Raw genomic sequence first — 214 nt, forward strand, 5'->3', positions numbered from 1 at the left:
ACATTCAGTAGATACACACTGGAACTTGCCCCCAAGTAGTTCTCATGCAGAAATCCCCCCCCCCCCCCCACACACACACACGCTACCACACCTCCAGGGGGATCTGTACACGAGGGGATATTTCAGGTACCGACTTGTGTCCCTTACTAGCATAAAGGGAGGGGAGTCAATAGTGCGGGACCCTGGCCACGGATGCCCTTAGTTGATACACCAC

The sequence above is a fragment of the Penaeus monodon genome, chromosome 22, assembly GCF_015228065.2.
Source record: "Penaeus monodon isolate SGIC_2016 chromosome 22, NSTDA_Pmon_1, whole genome shotgun sequence".
In the NCBI taxonomy this organism is placed as follows: Eukaryota; Metazoa; Arthropoda; class Malacostraca; order Decapoda; family Penaeidae; genus Penaeus; species Penaeus monodon.